This window comes from Oncorhynchus keta, unplaced genomic scaffold, assembly GCF_023373465.1.
Source record: "Oncorhynchus keta strain PuntledgeMale-10-30-2019 unplaced genomic scaffold, Oket_V2 Un_contig_18445_pilon_pilon, whole genome shotgun sequence".
In the NCBI taxonomy this organism is placed as follows: Eukaryota; Metazoa; Chordata; class Actinopteri; order Salmoniformes; family Salmonidae; genus Oncorhynchus; species Oncorhynchus keta.
The window spans coordinates 85,679-106,479 of NW_026280921.1; the positions used below are offsets into that span (position 1 = coordinate 85,679).

Genomic DNA, 20,801 nt, shown 5'->3' on the forward strand with positions numbered 1-20,801 from the left:
CCCAGGTTAAATATATATAACTGTGTGTGTGTGTCCCCAGGTTAAATATATATAACTGTGTGTGTCCAGGTTAAATATATATAACTGTGTGTGTCCAGGTTAAATATATATAACTGTGTGTGTGTCCAGGTTAAATATATATAACTGTGTGTGTCCCCAGGTTAAATATATATAACTGTGTGTGTCCCCAGGTTAAATATATATAACTGTGTGTCCCCAGGTTAAATATATATAACTGTGTGTCCCCAGGTTAAATATATATAACTGTGTGTCCAGGTTAAATATATATAACTGTGTGTGTCCAGGTTAAATATATATAACTGTGTGTGTGTCCAGGTTAAATATATATAACTGTGTGTCCCCAGGTTAAATATATATAACTGTGTGTCCCCAGGTTAAATATATATAACTGTGTGTGTCCAGGTTAAATATATATAACTGTGTGTGTCCCCAGGTTAAATATATATAACTGTGTGTGTGTCCTCTGGTTAAATATATATAACTGTGTGTCCCCAGGTTAAATATATATAACTGTGTGTCCTCAGGTTAAATATATATAACTGTGTGTGTCCCCAGGTTAAATATATATAACTGTGTGTGTCCAGGTTAAATATATATAACTGTGTGTGTGTCCAGGTTAAATATATATAACTGTGTGTGTCCCCAGGTTAAATATATATAACTGTGTGTCCCCAGGTTAAATATATATAACTGTGTGTCCCCAGGTTAAATATATATAACTGTGTGTGTCCAGGTTAAATATATATAACTGTGTGTGTCCCCAGGTTAAATATATATAACTGTGTGTGTCCTCAGGTTAAATATATATAACTGTGTGTGTCCAGGTTAAATATATATAACTGTGTGTGTCCCCAGGTTAAATATATATAACTGTGTGTGTCCAGGTTAAATATATATAACTGTGTGTCCCCAGGTTAAATATATATAACTGTGTGTGTCCCCAGGTTAAATATATATATAACTGTGTGTGTGTGTCCTCTGGTTAAATATATATAACTGTGTGTGTCCCCAGGTTAAATATATATAACTGTGTGTCCCCAGGTTAAATATATATAACTGTGTGTCCCCAGGTTAAATATATATAACTGTGTGTCCCCAGGTTAAATATATATAACTGTGTGTGTCCTCAGGTTAAATATATATAACTGTGTGTGTCCAGGTTAAATATATATAACTGTGTGTGTCCCCAGGTTAAATATATATAACTGTGTGTGTCCAGGTTAAATATATATAACTGTGTGTGTCCTCAGGTTAAATATATATAACTGTGTGTGTCCAGGTTAAATATATATAACTGTGTGTGTCCCCAGGTTAAATATATATAACTGTGTGTGTCCAGGTTAAATATATATAACTGTGTGTCCCCAGGTTAAATATATATAACTGTGTGTCCCCAGGTTAAATATATATAACTGTGTGTGTCCCCAGGTTAAATATATATAACTGTGTGTGTCCCCAGGTTAAATATATATAACTGTGTGTGTCCCCAGGTTAAATATATATAACTGTGTGTGTCCAGGTTAAATATATATAACTGTGTGTGTGTCCAGGTTAAATATATATAACTGTGTGTGTCCCCAGGTTAAATATATATAACTGTGTGTGTCCCCAGGTTAAATATATATAACTGTGTGTGTCCAGGTTAAATATATATAACTGTGTGTGTGTCCAGGTTAAATATATATAACTGTGTGTGTCCAGGTTAAATATATATAACTGTGTGTGTCCCCAGGTTAAATATATATAACTGTGTGTGTCCCCAGGTTAAATATATATAACTGTGTGTGTCCAGGTTAAATATATATAACTGTGTGTGTGTCCAGGTTAAATATATATAACTGTGTGTGTCCAGGTTAAATATATATAACTGTGTGTGTGTCCAGGTTAAATATATATAACTGTGTGTGTCCCCAGGTTAAATATATATAACTGTGTGTGTCCCCAGGTTAAATATATATAACTGTGTGTGTCCCCAGGTTAAATATATATAACTGTGTGTGTCCAGGTTAAATATATATAACTGTGTGTGTCCAGGTTAAATATATATAACTGTGTGTGTGTCCAGGTTAAATATATATAACTGTGTGTGTCCAGGTTAAATATATATAACTGTGTGTGTCCCCAGGTTAAATATATATAACTGTGTGTGTCCCCAGGTTAAATATATATAACTGTGTGTCCCCAGGTTAAATATATATAACTGTGTGTGTCCCCAGGTTAAATATATATAACTGTGTGTCCCCAGGTTAAATATATATAACTGTGTGTGTCCCCAGGTTAAATATATATAACTGTGTGTCCCCAGGTTAAATATATATAACTGTGTGTGTCCCCAGGTTAAATATATATAACTGTGTGTGTCCCCAGGTTAAATATATATAACTGTGTGTGTCCCCAGGTTAAATATATATAACTGTGTGTCCCCAGGTTAAATATATATAACTGTGTGTCCCCAGGTTAAATATATATAACTGTGTGTGTGTCCCCAGGTTAAATATATATAACTGTGTGTGTCCAGGTTAAATATATATAACTGTGTGTGTCCCCAGGTTAAATATATATAACTGTGTGTCCCCAGGTTAAATATATATAACTGTGTGTGTCCCCAGGTTAAATATATATAACTGTGTGTGTCCAGGTTAAATATATATAACTGTGTGTGTCCCCTGGTTAAATATATATAACTGTGTGTGTGTCCAGGTTAAATATATATAACTGTGTGTGTCCCCAGGTTAAATATATATAACTGTGTGTGTCCCCAGGTTAAATATATATAACTGTGTGTGTCCCCAGGTTAAATATATATAACTGTGTGTCCCCAGGTTAAATATATATAACTGTGTGTGTCCCCTGGTTAAATATATATAACTGTGTGTGTCCCCTGGTTAAATATATATAACTGTGTGTGTCCAGGTTAAATATATATAACTGTGTGTGTCCCCAGGTTAAATATATATAACTGTGTGTGTGTCCAGGTTAAATATATATAACTGTGTGTGTCCCCAGGTTAAATATATATAACTGTGTGTCCCCAGGTTAAATATATATAACTGTGTGTGTCCCCAGGTTAAATATATATAACTGTGTGTGTCCAGGTTAAATATATATAACTGTGTGTGTCCAGGTTAAATATATATAACTGTGTGTGTGTCCAGGTTAAATATATATAACTGTGTGTGTCCCCAGGTTAAATATATATAACTGTGTGTCCCCAGGTTAAATATATATAACTGTGTGTGTCCTCAGGTTAAATATATATAACTGTGTGTGTCCCCAGGTTAAATATATATAACTGTGTGTGTCCAGGTTAAATATATATAACTGTGTGTGTGTCCAGGTTAAATATATATAACTGTGTGTGTCCCCAGGTTAAATATATATAACTGTGTGTCCCCAGGTTAAATATATATAACTGCGTGTCCCCAGGTTAAATATATATAACTGTGTGTCCCCAGGTTAAATATATATAACTGTGTGTCCCCAGGTTAAATATATATAACTGTGTGTGTCCCCAGGTTAAATATATATAACTGTGTGTGTCCCCAGGTTAAATATATATAACTGTGTGTGTCCAGGTTAAATATATATATAACTGTGTGTGTCCAGGTTAAATATATATAACTGTGTGTGTGTCCAGGTTAAATATATATAACTGTGTGTGTGTGCCCAGGTTAAATATATATAACTGTGTGTGTCCAGGTTAAATATATATAACTGTGTGTGTGTCCAGGTTAAATATATATAACTGTGTGTGTCCCCAGGTTAAATATATATAACTGTGTGTCCCCAGGTTAAATATATATAACTGTGTGTGTCCAGGTTAAATATATATAACTGTGTGTGTGTCCAGGTTAAATATATATAACTGTGTGTGTCCCCAGGTTAAATATATATAACTGTGTGTCCCCAGGTTAAATATATATAACTGTGTGTGTCCTCAGGTTAAATATATATAACTGTGTGTGTCCCCAGGTTAAATATATATAACTGTGTGTGTCCAGGTTAAATATATATAACTGTGTGTGTGTCCAGGTTAAATATATATAACTGTGTGTGTCCCCAGGTTAAATATATATAACTGTGTGTCCCCAGGTTAAATATATATAACTGTGTGTGTCCCCAGGTTAAATATATATAACTGTGTGTCCCCAGGTTAAATATATATAACTGTGTGTGTCCAGGTTAAATATATATAACTGTGTGTCCCCAGGTTAAATATATATAACTGTGTGTGTCCCCAGGTTAAATATATATAACTGTGTGTGTCCCCAGGTTAAATATATATAACTGTGTGTGTCCAGGTTAAATATATATAACTGTGTGTGTCCCCAGGTTAAATATATATAACTGTGTGTGTCCCCAGGTTAAATATATATAACTGTGTGTGTCCCCAGGTTAAATATATATAACTGTGTGTGTCCCCAGGTTAAATATATATAACTGTGTGTGTGTCCAGGTTAAATATATATAACTGTGTGTGTGTCCAGGTTAAATATATATAACTGTGTGTGTGTCCAGGTTAAATATATATAACTGTGTGTGTCCCCAGGTTAAATATATATAACTGTGTGTGTGTCCAGGTTAAATATATATAACTGTGTGTGTGTCCCCAGGTTAAATATATATAACTGTGTGTGTCCAGGTTAAATATATATAACTGTGTGTGTGTCCAGGTTAAATATATATAACTGTGTGTGTCCCCAGGTTAAATATATATAACTGTGTGTGTCCTCAGGTTAAATATATATAACTGTGTGTGTCCAGGTTAAATATATATAACTGTGTGTGTCCAGGTTAAATATATATAACTGTGTGTGTCCAGGTTAAATATATATAACTGTGTGTGTCCCCAGGTTAAATATATATAACTGTGTGTCCCCAGGTTAAATATATATAACTGTGTGTGTCCTCAGGTTAAATATATATAACTGTGTGTGTCCCCAGGTTAAATATATATAACTGTGTGTGTCCCCAGGTTAAATATATATAACTGTGTGTCCCCAGGTTAAATATATATAACTGTGTGTGTCCAGGTTAAATATATATAACTGTGTGTGTCCCCAGGTTAAATATATATAACTGTGTGTGTCCAGGTTAAATATATATAACTGTGTGTGTCCCCAGGTTAAATATATATAACTGTGTGTGTCCAGGTTAAATATATATAACTGTGTGTGTCCAGGTTAAATATATATAACTGTGTGTGTCCCCAGGTTAAATATATATAACTGTGTGTGTCCCCAGGTTAAATATATATAACTGTGTGTGTCCCCAGGTTAAATATATATAACTGTGTGTGTGTCCAGGTTAAATATATATAACTGTGTGTGTCCAGGTTAAATATATATAACTGTGTGTGTGTCCAGGTTAAATATATATAACTGTGTGTGTCCCCAGGTTAAATATATATAACTGTGTGTGTCCAGGTTAAATATATATAACTGTGTGTGTCCCCAGGTTAAATATATATAACTGTGTGTGTCCAGGTTAAATATATATAACTGTGTGTGTCCAGGTTAAATATATATAACTGTGTGTGTGTCCAGGTTAAATATATATAACTGTGTGTGTCCCCAGGTTAAATATATATAACTGTGTGTGTCCAGGTTAAATATATATAACTGTGTGTCCCCAGGTTAAATATATATAACTGTGTGTGTCCAGGTTAAATATATATAACTGTGTGTGTCCCCAGGTTAAATATATATAACTGTGTGTGTCCCCAGGTTAAATATATATAACTGTGTGTGTCCAGGTTAAATATATATAACTGTGTGTGTCCCCAGGTTAAATATATATAACTGTGTGTCCCCAGGTTAAATATATATAACTGTGTGTGTCCAGGTTAAATATATATAACTGTGTGTGTCCAGGTTAAATATATATAACTGTGTGTGTCCCCAGGTTAAATATATATAACTGTGTGTGTCCCCTGGTTAAATATATATAACTGTGTGTGTCCAGGTTAAATATATATAACTGTGTGTGTCCCCAGGTTAAATATATATAACTGTGTGTGTCCCCAGGTTAAATATATATAACTGTGTGTGTCCAGGTTAAATATATATAACTGTGTGTGTCCTCAGGTTAAATATATATAACTGTGTGTCCCCAGGTTAAATATATATAACTGTGTGTCCCCAGGTTAAATATATATAACTGTGTGTGTCCCCAGGTTAAATATATATAACTGTGTGTGTCCCCAGGTTAAATATATATAACTGTGTGTCCCCAGGTTAAATATATATAACTGTGTGTGTCCCCAGGTTAAATATATATAACTGTGTGTGTCCAGGTTAAATATATATAACTGTGTGTGTCCTCAGGTTAAATATATATAACTGTGTGTCCCCAGGTTAAATATATATAACTGTGTGTCCCCAGGTTAAATATATATAACTGTGTGTCCCCAGGTTAAATATATATAACTGTGTGTGTCCCCAGGTTAAATATATATAACTGTGTGTGTCCCCAGGTTAAATATATATAACTGTGTGTGTCCCCAGGTTAAATATATATAACTGTGTGTGTGTCCAGGTTAAATATATATAACTGTGTGTGTCCAGGTTAAATATATATAACTGCGTGTGTCCCCAGGTTAAATATATATAACTGTGTGTGTCCAGGTTAAATATATATAACTGTGTGTCCCCAGGTTAAATATATATAACTGTGTGTCCCCAGGTTAAATATATATAACTGTGTGTCCCCAGGTTAAATATATATAACTGTGTGTGTCCAGGTTAAATATATATAACTGTGTGTGTCCTCAGGTTAAATATATATAACTGTGTGTCCCCAGGTTAAATATATATAACTGTGTGTCCCCAGGTTAAATATATATAACTGTGTGTGTCCCCAGGTTAAATATATATAACTGTGTGTGTCCCCAGGTTAAATATATATAACTGTGTGTGTGTCCAGGTTAAATATATATAACTGTGTGTGTCCAGGTTAAATATATATAACTGTGTGTGTCCAGGTTAAATATATATAACTGTGTGTGTGTCCAGGTTAAATATATATAACTGTGTGTGTCCCCAGGTTAAATATATATAACTGTGTGTGTCCCCAGGTTAAATATATATAACTGTGTGTCCCCAGGTTAAATATATATAACTGTGTGTGTCCAGGTTAAATATATATAACTGTGTGTGTCCCCAGGTTAAATATATATAACTGTGTGTGTCCAGGTTAAATATATATAACTGTGTGTGTCCCCAGGTTAAATATATATAACTGTGTGTGTCCCCAGGTTAAATATATATAACTGTGTGTGTGTGCCCAGGTTAAATATATATATCTGTGTCCCCAGGTTCCGTGGTGTCCAGACGGGGACAGACAGCCGGGTGGCAGAGCTCCTGAACCAGGTGAAGCTGAAGAGCTTTGAGACAGAGCGCTCTCAGATGGTACAAGAGGAGACCGCCAGGAACCTGGGACAGTGTCAGATGGAGACAGAGAAACACCAGAAGAAGCTGGAGGTGGGGTCCCAAATGGTGCCCTGTTCCCTATATAGTGCACTACTTTAGACCAGAGCCCTATAGAACCCTATTCCCTATTATAGTGCACTACTTTAGACCAGGGCCCTATAGAACCCTATTCCCTATATATAGTGCACTACTTTAGACCAGAGCCCTATAGCACCCTATTCCCTATTATAGTGCACTACTTTCGACCAGGGCCCTATAGAACCCTATTCCCTATATATAGTACACTATAGACCAGGGCCCTATAGAACCCTATTCCCTATATATAGGGCACTACTTTAGACCATTACCCCAGAGGAGGAACCAGAAAACCAGAATCCTAAGCATTTTGGTTGTTAGAACGTCCTAGTAGGGCAGCCCATTAGCTCTGGTCCAGGGTGTTACATACAGCATGTAGCTCTGGTCCAGGGTGTTACATACAGCCCATAGCTCTGGTCCAGGGTGTTACAGCCCATAGCTCTGGTCCAGGGTGTTACATACAGACCCTAGATCTGGTCCAGGGTGTTACATACAGCCCCTTAGCTCCTGTCCAGGGTGTTACATACAGCCCCTTAGCTCCTGTCCAGGGTGTTACATACAGCCCCTTAGCTCCTGTCCAGGGTGTTACATACAGCCCCTTAGCTCCTGTCCAGGGTGTTACATACAGCCCCTTAGCTCCTGTCCAGGGTGTTACATACAGCCCCTTAGCTCCTGTCCAGGGTGTTACATACAGCCCGTAGCTCCTGTCCAGGGTGTTACATACAGCCCCTTAGCTCCTGTCCAGGGTGTTACATACAGCCCTTAGATCTGGTCCAGGGTGTTACATACAGCCCCTTAGCTCCTGTCCAGGGTGTTACATACAGCCCTTAGCTCCTGTCCAGGGTGTTACATACAGCTCTTAGATCCTGTCCAGGGTGTTACATACAGCTCTTAGCTCCGGTCCAGGGTGTTACATACAGCCCCTTAGCTCCTGTCCAGGATGTTACATACAGCCCCTTAGCTCCTGTCCAGGGTGTTACATACAGCCCTTAGCTCCTGTCCAGGGTGTTACATACAGCCCTTAGCTCCTGTCCAGGGTGTTACATACAGCCCTTAGCTCCTGTCCAGGGTGTTACATACAGCTCTTAGCTCCTGTCCAGGGTGTTACATACAGCCCTTAGCTCCTGTCCAGGGTGTTACATACAGCTCTTAGCTCCTGTCCAGGGTGTTACATACAGCTCTTAGCTCCTGTCCAGGGTGTTACATACAGCCCTTAGCTCCTGTCCAGGGTGTTACATACAGCCCTTAGCTCCTGTCCAGGGTGTTACATACAGCCCTTAGCTCCTGTCCAGGGTGTTACATACAGCCCTTAGCTCCTGTCCAGGGTGTTTACATACAGCCCTTAGCTCCTGTCCAGGGTGTTTACATATAGCCCTTAGCTCCTGTCCAGGGTGTTACATACAGCCCTTAGCTCCTGTCCAGGGTGTTACATACAGCCCTTAGCTCCTGTCCAGGGTGTTACATACAGCCCTTAGCTCCTGTCCAGGGTGTTACATACAGCTCTTAGCTCCTGTCCAGGGTGTTTACATACAGCCCTTAGCTCCTGTCCAGGGTGTTACATACAGCTCTTAGCTCCTGTCCAGGGTGTTACATACAGCTCTTAGCTCCTGTCCAGGGTGTTTACATACAGCCCCTTAGCTCCTGTCCAGGGTGTTACATACAGCTCTTAGCTCCTGTCCAGGGTGTTACATACAGCCCTTAGCTCCTGTCCAGGGTGTTACATACAGCTCTTAGCTCCTGTCCAGGGTGTTACATACAGCTCTTAGCTCCTGTCCAGGGTGTTACATACAGCCCTTAGCTCCTGTCCAGGGTGTTACATACAGCCCTTAGCTCCTGTCCAGGGTGTTACATACAGCCCTTAGCTCCTGTCCAGGGTGTTACATACAGCTCTTAGCTCCTGTCCAGGGTGTTACATACAGCCCTTAGCTCCTGTCCAGGGTGTTACATACAGCTCTTAGCTCCTGTCCAGGGTGTTACATACAGCCCCTTAGCTCCTGTCCAGGGTGTTTACATACAGCCCCTTAGCTCCTGTCCAGGGTGTTACATACAGCTCTTAGCTCCTGTCCAGGGTGTTACATACCCTATTCCCTATATAGTGAGCCCTGGCCCACAGCTAACTGCCCCTGGTCTTCCATCAGGTCATGACCAAGGAGTTGTACAGGCTTCAGGCGTCCTCGGAGAAGCAGATAACGGAACTCCAGGCCCAGAATGCTGAGCAGCAGGCCAGACTACAGACCTACGAGAAACTGGAGCAGGAGCTGGACGACGTCACCATGCAGGCTGCTGAAAGTAATGTTCTCACGACGTTAGAGGCATGTTGGCACGACGTTAGGATAGTCATGTTCTCACGACGTTAGAGGCATGTTGGCACGACGTTAGGATAGTCATGTTGGCACGACGTTAGGATAGTCATGTTCTCACGACGTTAGGAGAGTCATGTTGGCACGACGTTAGGGTCATGTTCTCACGACGTTAGGATAGTCATGTTGGCACGACGTTAGAGTCATGTTCTCACGACGTTAGGATAGTCATGTTGGCACGACGTTAGGATAGTCATGTTGGCACGACGTTAGGATAGTCATGTTCTCACGACGTTAGGATAGTCATGTTGGCACGACGTTAGGATAGTCATGTTCTCACGACGTTAGGATAGTCATGTTGGCACGACGTTAGAGTCATGTTGGCACGACGTTAGAGTCATGTTGGCACGACGTTAGGATAGTCATGTTGGCACGACGTTAGGATAGTCATGTTGGCACGACGTTAGAGTCATGTTCTCACGACGTTAGGATAGTCATGTTGGCACGACGTTAGGATAGTCATGTTGGCACGACGTTAGGATAGTCATGTTGGCACGACGTTAGGATAGTCATGTTGGCACGACGTTAGAGTCATGTTGGCACGACGTTAGAGTCATGTTGGCACGACGTTAGAGTCATGTTGGCACGACGTTAGGATAGTCATGTTGGCACGACGTTAGAATCATGTTGGCACGACGTTAGAGTCATGTTCTCACGACGTTAGGATAGTCATGTTGGCACGACGTTAGAATCATGTTGGCACGACGTTAGAGTCATGTTCTCACGACGTTAGGATAGTCATGTTCTCACGACGTTAGGATAATCATGTTGGCACGACGTTAGAGTCATGTTGGCACGACGTTAGAGTCATGTTGGCACGACGTTAGAGTCATGTTCTCACGACGTTAGAGTCATGTTCTCACGACGTTAGGATAGTCATGTTGGCACGGCGTTAGAGTCATGTTCTCACGACGTTAGAGTCATGTTGGCACGACGTTAGAGTCATGTTGGCATGACGTTAGAGTCATGTTGGCACGACGTTAGAGTCATGTTGGCATGACGTTAGAGTCATGTTGGCACGACGTTAGGATAGTCATGTTGGCACAACGTTAGAGTCATGTTGGCACGGCGTTAGGATAGTCATGTTGGCACGGCGTTAGAGTCATGTTGGCACGACGTTAGGATAGTCATGTTGGCACGACGTTAGAATCATGTTGGCACGACGTTAGAGTCATGTTCTCACGACGTTAGGATAGTCATGTTGGCACGACGTTAGAGTCATGTTGGCACGACGTTAGAGTCATGTTGGCACGACGTTAGAGTCATGTTGGCACGACGTTAGAGTCATGTTGGCACGACGTTAGAGTCATGTTGGCACGACGTTAGAGTCATGTTGGCACGACGTTAGAGTCATGTTGGCACGACGTTAGAGTCATGTTGGCACGACGTTAGAGTCATGTTCTCACGACGTTAGAGTCATGTTGGCACGACGTTAGAGTCATGTTGGCACGACGTTAGAGTCATGTTGGCACGACGTTAGAGTCATGTTGGCACGACGTTAGAGTCATGTTGGCACGACGTTAGAGTCATGTTGGCACGACGTTAGAGTCATGTTGGCACGACGTTAGAGTCATGTTGGCACGACGTTAGAGTCATGTTGGCACGACGTTAGGATAATACTAGTAGCAGTGATTGACACTACTAGTTATCTGACTATAGAATATGCTGCACAACCAGCAGAGTGATACACACAAACACACACACACACACACACACACACACACACACACACACTGCTCTGATGCAATATGTTCCGTTATGAAATGTAACCATTATTTCCGTTGGTCGTTGTCTCTCTGGTCAGTTGATAATGAGGAGGAAGCAGAGAGAGTTCTGTTCTCCTACGGTTACGGTGCCAACGTTCCCACAACCGCCAAGAGACGACTCAGGCAGAGGTGAGATCTGATCTGACGGGGTCCCTAACGGCCTCATATTCACTATGGGCCCTGGTCTAAAGTAGTGCACTATATAGGGTTCTATAGGGCCCTGGTCTAAAGTAGTGCACTATATAGGGAATAGGGTTCTATAGGGCCCTGGTCTAAAGTAGTGTACTATATAGGGTTCTATAGGGCCCTGGTCTAAAGTAGTGCACTATATAGGGTTCTATAGGGCCCTGGTCTAAAGTAGTGCACTATATAGGGTTCTATAGGGCCCTGGTCTAAAGTAGTGCACTATATAGGGAATAGGGTTCTATAGGGCCCTGGTCTAAAGTAGTGCACTATATAGGGTTCTATAGGGCCCTGGTCTAAAGTAGTGCACTATATAGGGTTCTATAGGGCCCTGGTCTAAAGTAGTGCACTATATAGGGTTCTATATGTCCCTGGTCTAAAGTAGTGCACTATATAGGGAATAGGGTTCTATAGGGTCCTGGTCTAAAGTAGTGCACTATATCGGGAATAGGGTTCTATAGGGCTCTGGTCTAAAGTAGTGCACTATATAGGGAATAGGGTTCTATAGGGCCCTGGTCTAAAGTAGTGCACTATATAGGGAATAGGGTTCTATAGGGCCCTGGTCTAAAGTAGTGTACTATATAGGGAATAGGGTTCTATAGGGCCCTGGTCTAAAGTAGTGCACTATATAGGGAATAGGGTTCTATAGGGTCCTGGTCTAAAGTAGTGCACTATATAGGTAATAGGGTGCAATTTGTGATACATGATTATTTTTTGGTTTTATGTTTGAAAGTTTATTTAATGTGTGTTGCAGTGTCCATCTGGCCCGTAGACTGTTGCAGCTGGAGAAACAGAACACACTGCTGAGGAGAGATCTGGAGAGACGCAACACACACACAGGACAGATCTCTGAGGAGGTATCACACACAGGACAGATCTCTGAGGAGGTATCACACACAGGACAGATCTCTGAGGAGGTAACACACACAGGACAGATATCTGAGGAGGTAACACACACAGGACAGATCTCTGAGGAGGTAACACACACAGGACAGATCTCTGAGGAGGTATCACACACAGGACAGATCTCTGAGGAGGTATCACACACAGGACAGATCTCTGAGGAGGTAACACACACAGGACAGATCTCTGAGGAGGTAACACACACAGGACAGATCTCTGAGGAGGTAACACAGGACAGATCTCTGAGGAGGTATCACACACAGGACAGATCTCTGAGGAGGTAACACAGGACAGATCTCTGAGGAGGTAACACACACAGGACAGATCTCTGAGGAGGTATCACAGGACAGATCTCTGAGGAGGTAACACACACAGGACAGATCTCTGAGGAGGTATCACACACAGGACAGATCTCTGAGGAGGTAACACACACAGGACAGATCTCTGAGGAGGTAACACAGGACAGATCTCTGAGGAGGTAACACACACAGGACAGATCTCTGAGGAGGTAACACAGGACAGATCTCTGAGGAGGTAACACACACAGGACAGATCTCTGAGGAGGTAACACAGGACAGATCTCTGAGGAGGTAACACAGGACAGATCTCTGAGGAGGTAACACACACAGGACAGATCTCTGAGGAGGTAACACACACAGGACAGATCTCTGAGGAGGTAACACAGGACAGATCTCTGAGGAGGTATCACACACAGGACAGATCTCTGAGGAGGTAACACACACAGGACAGATCTCTGAGGAGGTATCACACACAGGACAGATCTCTGAGGAGGTAACACACACAGGACAGATCTCTGAGGAGGTAACACACACAGGACAGATCTCTGAGGAGGTAACACACACAGGACAGATCTCTGAGGAGGTATCACACACAGGACAGATCTCTGAGGAGGTAACACACACAGGACAGATCTCTGAGGAGGTAACACACACAGGACAGATCTCTGAGGAGGTATCACAGGACAGATCTCTGAGGAGGTAACACACACAGGACAGATCTCTGAGGAGGTATCACACACAGGACAGATCTCTGAGGAGGTAACACACACAGGACAGATCTCTGAGGAGGTAACACAGGACAGATCTCTGAGGAGGTATCACACACAGGACAGATCTCTGAGGAGGTAACACAGGACAGATCTCTGAGGAGGTAACACACACAGGACAGATCTCTGAGGAGGTAACACACACAGGACAGATCTCTGAGGAGGTAACACACACAGGACAGATCTCTGAGGAGGTAACACACACAGGACAGATCTCTGAGGAGGTATCACACACAGGACAGACCCACAGTGTAGTAGTAGTATTGACTCCTAACCCACAGTGTAGTAGTATAGACTCCTAACCCACAGTGTAGTAGTATAGACTCCTAACCCACAGTGTAGTAGTATAGACTCCTAACCCACAGTGTAGTAGTAGTATAGACTCCTAACCCACAGTGTAGTAGTATAGACTCCTAACCCACAGTGTAGTAGTATAGACTCCTAACCCACACAGTGTAGTAGTATAGACTCCTAACCCACAGTGTAGTAGTAGTATTGACTCCTAACCCACAGTGTAGTAGTAGTATAGACTCCTAACCCACAGTGTAGTAGTATAGACTCCTAACCCACAGTGTAGTAGTAGTATAGACTCCTAACCCACACTGTCCTGTCCTCACCACACCTTCCTTCCTGACTCAGTGTAGTAGTATAGACTCCTAACCCACAGTGTAGTAGACTCCTAACCCACAGTGTAGTAGACTCCTAACCCACAGTGTAGTAGACTCCTAACCCACACTGTCCTCACCACACCTTCCTTCCTGACTCAGTGTAGTAGTATAGACTCCTAACCCACAGTGTAGTAGTAGTATAGACCTTCTAACCCACAGTGTGGTAGTAGTATAGACTCCTAACCCACAGTGTAGTAGTAGTATAGACTCCTAACCCACAGTGTGGTAGTAGTATAGACTCCTAACCCACAGTGTAGTAGTATAGACTCCTATCCCACAGTATAGTAGTATAGACTCCTAACCCACACTGTCCTCACCTAACCTTCCTTCCTGTCACAGTGTAGTAGTAGTATAGACTCCTAACCCACAGTGTAGTAGTCTCCTAACCCACACTGTCCTCACAACACCTTCCTTCCTGTCTCAGTGTAGTAGTATAGACTCCTAACCCACAGTGAAATAGACTCCTAACCCACAGTGAAATAGACTCCTAACCCACACTGTCCTTACCTCACCTTCCTTCCTGTCACAGTGTAGTAGTAGTATTGACTCCTAACCCACAGTGTAGTAGTATAGACTCCTAACCCACAGTGTAGTAGTAGTATAGACTCCTAACCCACAGTGTAGTAGTAGTATAGACTCCTAACCCACAGTGTAGTAGTAGTATAGACTCCTAACCCACAGTGTAGTAGTAGTATAGACTCCTAACCCACAGTGTAGTAGTAGTATTGACTCCTAACCCACACAGTGTAGTAGTAGTATAGACTCCTAACCCACAGTGTAGTAGTAGTATAGACTCCTAACCCACAGTGTAGTAGTAGTATAGACTCCTAACCCACAGTGTAGTAGTAGTATAGACTCCTAACCCACAGTGTAGTAGTAGTATAGACTCTAACCCACAGTGTAGTAGACTCCTAACCCACAGTGTAGTAGACTCCTAACCCACAGTGTAGTAGACTCCTAACCCACAGTGTAGTAGTATAGACTCCTAACCCACACTGTCCTCACCACACCTTCCTTCCTGACTCAGTGTAGTAGTATAGACTCCTAACCCACACTGTCCTCACCACACCTTCCTTCCTGACTCAGTAGTATGTTGTTTTGTGTTGTGGTGTTTGTGTGTTGTTGTAGTAGTATAGACTCCTAACCCACACTGTCCTCACCACACCTTCCTTCCTGACTCAGTGTAGTAGTATAGACTCCTAACCCACACTGTCCTCACCACACCTTCCTTCCTGACTCAGTGTAGTAGTATAGACTCCTAACCCACAGTGTAGTAGTAGTATAGACTCCTAACCTACACAGTGTGGTAGTATAGACTCCTAACCCACAGTGTAGTAGTAGTATTGACTCCTAACCCACAGTGTAGTAGTAGTATAGACTCCTAACCCACAGTGTAGTAGTAGTATTGACTCCTAACCCACAGTGTAGTAGTAGTATTGACTCCTAACCCACACTGTCCTTACCTCACCTTCCTTCCTGTCACAGTGTTTGACATCATGTTAGAAGGGTTGCCAACATGAAATATATTCCACCTGAAAGGTGTGTTTTTAGAGGGCCCTCCCAATCAAAGGCCAAGTCAGTGACTGTAGCGTGAATCAACAAACGGGTTCAACAAGTGTGTGTGTGTGTGTGTGTGTGTGTGTGTGTGTGTGTGTGTGTGTGTGTGTGTGTGTGTGTGTGTGTGTGTGTGTGTGTGTGTGTGTGTGTGTGTGTGTGTGTGTGTGTGTGTGTGTGTGTGTGTGTGTGTGTGTGTGTCCTAGCTGGAAGCAGCTAACCGTCTCCTACAGCAGGCCCAGCAGCCCTACAGTTACCTGATCGACACGGTGAGACAGAGAGACACACAGATACTGTCCCTCAGAGAACGCATCACACAGCTGGAGGAGGACACCAGGTACACACACCACTGTCTCCTCCTTTCAGTCTCCCCCCTCCAGTCTCCTCCTTTCTGTCTCCTCCTTTCAGTCTCCCTCCTCCAGTCTCCTCCTTTCAGTCTCCCCTCCAGTCTCCCTCCAGTCTCCTCCTTTCAGTCTCCCCTCCAGTCTCCTCATTTCAGTCTCCTCCTTTCAGTCTCCCCTCCAGTCTCCTCCTTTCAGTCTCCCCTCCAGTCTCCTCATTTCAGTCTCCCTCCTCCAGTCTCCCCTTCCAGTCTCCCCTCCAGTCTCCTCCTTTCAGTCTCCCTCCAGTCTCCCCTTTCAGTCTCCCCCTCCAGTCTCCTCCTTTCAGTCTCCCCCTCCAGTCTCCCCTTTCAGTCTCCCCTTTCTGTCTCCCCTTTCAGTCTCCCCCTCCAGTCTCCTCCTTTCAGTCTCCCCTCCATTCTCCCCCTCCAGTCTCCCCCAGTCTCCCCCTCCAGTCTCCTCCTTTCAGTCTCCTCCTTCCAGTCTCCCCCTTTCAGTCTCCCCTTTCAGTCTCCTCCTTTCAGTCTCCCCTTTCAGTCTCCCCTTTCAGTCTCCCCTTTCAGTCTCCTCCTTTCAGTCTCCCCCTTTCAGTCTCCCCCTTTCAGTCTCCTCCTTCCAGTCTCCCCCTTTCAGTCTCCCCCTCCAGTCTCCTCCTTTCAGTCTCCCCCTCCAGTCTCCTCCTTCCAGTCTCCCCCTCCAGTCTCCTCCTTTCAGTCTCCCTCCTCCCAGTCTTCTCCTTTCAGTCTCCCCTTTCAGTCTCCCCTTCCAGTCTCCTCCTTTCAGTCTCCCCCTTTCAGTCTCCCCTTTCAGTCTCCCCTTTCAGTCTCCTCCTTCCAGTCTCCTCCTTTCAGTCTCCCCCTTTCAGTCTCCCCCTCCAGTCTCCTCCTTCCAGTCTCCCCCTTTCAGTCTCCCCCTTCCAGTCTCCTCCTAAAAGTCTCCTCCTTCCAAACTCCCCCTTTCAGTCTCCCCCCTCCAGTCTCCTCCTTTCAGTCTCCCCCCTCCAGTCTCCTCCTTTCAGTCTCCCTCCTCCAGTCTCCTCCTTTCAGTCTCCCCTTTCAGTCTCCCCCTTTCAGTCTCCCCCTTCCAGTCTCCCCTTTCAGTCTCCCCCTCCAGTCTCCTCCTTTCAGTCTCCCCCTCCAGTCTCCTCCTTTCAGTCTCCCCCTTCCAGTCTCCTCCTTTCAGTCTCCCCCCTCCAGTCTCCTCCTTTCAGTCTCCCCCTCCAGTCTCCTCCTTTCAGTCTCCCCCCTCCAGTCTCCTCCTTTCAGTCTCCCCCTCCAGTCTCCTCCTTTCAGTCTCCCCCTCCAGTCTCCTCCTTTCAGTCTCCCTCCTTTCAGTCTCCCCTTTCTGTCTCCCCTTTCTGTCTCCCCTTTCAGTCTCCCCCTCCAGTCTCCCCTCCAGTCTGCCCTCCAGTCTCCCCTCCAGTCTCCCCCCTCCAGTCTCCCCTTTCAGTCTCCCCTCCAGTCTCCTCCTTTCAGTCTCCCCTTCCAGTCTCCCCTTCCAGTCTCCCCTTCCAGTCTCCTCCTTCCAGTCTCCCCCTCCAGTCTCCTCCTTTCAGTCTCCCCCTTCCAGTCTCCTCCTTTCAGTCTCCCCTTTCAGTCTCCCCCCTCCAGTCTCCTCCTTTCAGTCTCCCTCCTCCAGTCTCCTCCTTTCAGTCTCCCCCCTCCAGTCTCCTCATTTCAGTCTCCTCCTCTAGTCTCCCCCTTCCAGTCTCCCCCCTCCGAGGGCCCTGGCCTAAAGTAGTGCCCTATATAGGGTAACATTTGTCTTACAAGCTCCTGGTTGTTAATGTATTGAGTCCTTGTTTTGATCTACAGTATTTTACTGTGGACAGATGGATTTACTACACACTTCTGTTGTCCGGTTTCCGTAAGGTCGTATATAGGGGTCGCGCCACTCGGTGCAGGTTTGGATGTGATCTGTGTTCTGTGTTGTAACAGTGCCGTTTCAGCAGCACCTGATCTCTGAGGAAATGGAGGAAGTCGTTATTCTGTCTCATTTAGTCAGCGCTAGAGAAAGTCTCTGTTTCGGTTTGTCCGTCCAGATCTCTGAGGAAATGGAGGAAGTCGTTATTCTGTCTCATTTAGTCAGCGCTAGAGAAAGTCTCTGTTTCGGTTTGTCCGTCCAGATCTCTGAGGAAATGGAGGAAGTCGTTATTCTGTCTCATTTAGTCAGCGCTAGAGAAAGTCTCTGTTTCGGTTTGTCCGTCCAGATCTCTGAGGAAATGGAGGGAGTCGTTATTCTGTCTCATTTAGTCAGCACTAGAGAAAGTCTCTGTTTCGGTTTGTCCGTCCAGATCTCTGAGGAAATGGAGGAAGTCGTTATTCTGTCTCATTTAGTCAGCGCTAGAGAAAGTCTCTGTTTCAGTTTGTCCGTCCAGATCTCTGAGGAAATGGAGGGAGTCATTATTCTGTCTCATTTAGTCAGCACTAGAGAAAGTCTCAAATTACACCCTATTCCCTATTTAGGGCACCACTCAGAGGTCGTACACTGGAGTAGTGGTAATGAAAAGTAGTGCACTATATAGGGAATAGGGTGGCATTTGAGTTATTCTGTCTCATTTAGTCAGCGCTAAAGAAAGTCTCTGTTTTGGGTTTGTCCGTCCAGATCTCTGAGGAAAGAGAAGACGTCTCTCCAACAGGTGAAGAACAATATGGCCTCCGACCTGGAGCGACTGCTCAACCACCGAGAGGTACACACACACACACACACACACACACACACACACACACACACACACACACACACACACACACACACTCCTCAGCCACGGAGAGATATGCCCAGAGTCCACTCTCTCCTCAGCCATGGAGAGAGATATGAGTCCACTCTCTCCTCAGCCATAGAGAGATATGCCCAGAGTCCACTCTCTCCTCAGCCATGGAGAGAGATATGAGTCCACTCTCTCCTCAGCCATGGAGAGAGATATGAGTCCACTCTCTCCTCAGCCATGGAGAGAGATATGAGTCCACACTCTCCTCAGCCATAGAGAGAGATATGAGTCCACTCTCTCCTCAGCCATGGAGAGAGAGATGAGTCCACTCTCTCCTCAGCCATGAGAGAGATATGAGTCCACTCTCTCCTCAGCCATGGAGAGAGATGAGTCCACTCTCTCCTCAGCCATAGAGAGAGATATGAGTCCACTCTCTCCTCAGCCATAGAGAGAGATATGAGTCCACTCTCTCCTGAGCCATAGAGAGAGATATGAGTCCACACTCTCCTCAGCCATAGAGAGAGATATGAGTCCACTCTCTCCTCAGCCATAGAGAGAGATATGAGTCCACTCTCTCCTCAGCCATAGAGAGAGATATGAGTCCACTCTCTCCTCAGCCATGGAGAGAGATATGAGTCCACTCTCTCCTCAGCCATGGAGAGAGATATGAGTCCACTCTCTCCTCAGCCATAGAGAGAGATATGAGTCCACTCTCTCCTCAGCCATAGAGAGATATGCCCAGAGTCCACTCTCTCCTCAGCCATGGAGAGAGATATGAGTCCACTCTCTCCTCAGCCATGGAGAGAGATATGAGTCCACTCTCTCCTCAACCATAGAGAGAGATATGAGTCCACTCTCTCCTCAGCCATAGAGAGAGATATGAGTCCACTCTCTCCTCAACCATAGAGAGAGATATGAGTCCACTCTCTCCTCAACCATAGAGAGAGATATGAGTCCACTCTCCCATTGAATAAAGCCACAGGATGTGTGAGATTGCATCATATATATCCTAATGAAAGTAGATGATGTCATGTAGGTGCTAGTCTTTTATGACAGGTGTGTTTTTATATGGCTGAGGCCAGACTGCATGTCTGCAGGAGGGAGGGAGGGAGGGAGGGGGAGAGAGAGGGAGAGACTGAGGGAGGGAGGGAGGGAGGGAGAGACTGAGAGGGAGAGACTGAATACCTAGGATAGGATAAAGTAATCCTTCTCACCCCCCTTAAAAGATTTAGATGCACTATTGTAAAGTGGCTGTTCCACTGGATGTCATAAGGTGAACGCACCAATTTGTAAGTCGCTCTGGATAAGAGCGTCTGCTAAATGACTTAAATGTAAATGTAAATGAGGGAGGGAGAGACTGAGAGAGAGAGGGAGGGATAGAGGCCATGGGAGAGAGAGGGAGAGATGCGGAGGGAGGGAGGGGAGGGAAGGAGGGAGGGAGAGGCGGAGGGAGAGAGGGGCATTGAGACAGAGTCAGGAAACCCCACAGAGAGAGAGAGGTGGGAGGGAGGGAGGGAGAGGCAGAGTGAGGGAGGGAGAGGCGGAGGGAGAGAGGGACATTGAGACGGAGTCAGGGAGAGAGAGGTGTGGGAGTGAGAGAGGGAGGGAGGGAGGGAGGGAGGGAGGGAGAGGCGGAGTGAGAGAGGGAGGGAGGGAGAGGCGGAGGGAGGGAGAGTGAGTGGTTTTGCCGGTCTCTAGGTGTGCCTCCCTCTCTCTGTCTCTTC

At 44.2% G+C, this 20,801-nt stretch overlaps 2 long non-coding RNA genes across 2 annotated transcripts; both read left to right on the plus strand.

Annotated features, from left to right (window-relative positions):
* Window positions 1-616: 616 nt before the first annotated feature.
* LOC127920122 (uncharacterized) lies at window positions 617-1,910 on the plus strand. The gene is made up of 3 exons (XR_008105155.1): window positions 617-934; window positions 1,450-1,571; window positions 1,785-1,910. It is a non-coding gene; the product is annotated as an uncharacterized LOC127920122 (long non-coding RNA).
* Window positions 1,911-4,674: 2,764 nt separating this feature from the next.
* Window positions 4,675-7,025, plus strand: LOC127920121 (uncharacterized). Its single transcript, XR_008105154.1, has 3 exons — window positions 4,675-4,756; window positions 6,559-6,618; window positions 6,915-7,025. It is a non-coding gene; the product is annotated as an uncharacterized LOC127920121 (long non-coding RNA).
* The last annotated feature ends 13,776 nt before the right edge of the window (window positions 7,026-20,801 follow it).